This window comes from Camelina sativa, chromosome 18 (genome assembly GCF_000633955.1).
Source record: "Camelina sativa cultivar DH55 chromosome 18, Cs, whole genome shotgun sequence".
NCBI lineage: Eukaryota > Viridiplantae > Streptophyta > Magnoliopsida > Brassicales > Brassicaceae > Camelina > Camelina sativa.
In genome coordinates, this window is record NC_025702.1 from 9,139,245 (window position 1) to 9,140,945 (window position 1,701).

The window sequence follows — 1,701 nt, forward strand, 5'->3', positions numbered from 1 at the left end:
GCAAAGCATGGAGATGTAGAGATGATATTACAACTTCTTTTGTATCTTTGAACTTCTAAAATTCTAGGGTTTAATACTATTTACTATATATTTTAGGAGGCATATCCTAGGATTCTCTTCTCTCTTTTTTTCTACATATATGTGTTAGCATGGATTTTTGGTGCAAGTCAGGTCAAGAAGTAAGACGTTTGTTTTCTTTTCATTCACAATACTAAGAAGTTGCAAAAAAAACTGAATATTTTGTAAATAAATTAGTATTTCCTTCTCCAACAACTAATAATAATGCATGTTGGTCGTCCTAGTTCACATCAAGAAAAAATATAATCAAAACAAGTTATATATAAAAATATGTGACCATAACAGTTAGTCAAAATCAATTTTTCTATAACGTAATAATCTGTTTCATACATCGTAATGTAAAACAAAGACTAGTATTATGCCATAAAAAAAAATTAAAAAAAAATTATCACATTTTCTTTCAGTAAAAGCAATATCAAAACGTGATCCAGAAGTGTAAATATGTTATGATAATATTTAGAAAGCATGATAAATATGTTATTTAGTATCGAAAACCCGATCATTGAGATGAGATTGCCAAAAACTCTTATTGAAATGCTTGCTCATCTACATGATCGCTAAAATAAACTCACAAAGAAACTAATGAAATATAGATTGGAAAAAAGAATATGTATATATATATATATATATAGTTAAAAAAATATTTCATAGAAATGTTAATATGAACAACCACCCACGGGCCAAACTTGATCAATACCAACACATGAGTCCTCTTTTTAGTCCGTTAAGATGAGGACCTCGTGTATCAGCCCACGACAAGTTAACAAAAAAAAGTCACAAAATACAATTTTAGACATGTATAAATTGTATTACATATATACATATAGATAATATATAATCTTTGAAATAGGTGGTCTTTTAAACTGTGTGTGTATTTAATGAATAAAAACAAAAGAATAGTAGAAAACTTTATAATATTTATATAATAGATTTTTTATTATACTAAAAAAAACAAAATAATATATCCCATGAACAAACCCCGAGAAAGTGAATATGATTTTTCAGGTCACCGCTCACCCGCGAGCCCAACAGATCGGGAATGACCCATCAAAAGATCAATTATCGGGGCGGGTTTAATGGTCAGACCAATCCACTATAACCTCTATGTTATATAGATAAGAAAGAAAACTATCACATAGTTGCTGAAAATGTTTTTACTTCGTCAACTTTAAAATAAAACTCTGAAAAAAATTAACTTAACAAACTAACCTGAGAGAAAAAAAAAAAGGAGTCCAAGGACTGTGGAATTGAGATCCAGGAAAACCTTAAACATTGTTAACTTTTGAAAGAAGGAAAAACACTATAAACCGTTTCTTAGTTCAAAAACCAAATATAAGCTAAATAAATAACACGTTGATCATCATTATCACTTTGGTCAAGGCCACGTATTGATTTCTATTGGACGCATCTTTTTTTCATCATTGCGAAATTAACATGGAGACTGAAAATTCCGCAAATTCATTCGAGTCCGACGAGGTATCTTTCGTTCAAAGAAAAAGAAAAACAAAACGAACTTAGTAAAATAAGTGAATAGGGTTGTAAAGATGGGAGGCCATTGGGGGTATATAAATAAGTCTTCGAAATGAGAATGAGAGATTTGGGGGGGGGGGGGGGGGGGGGGGG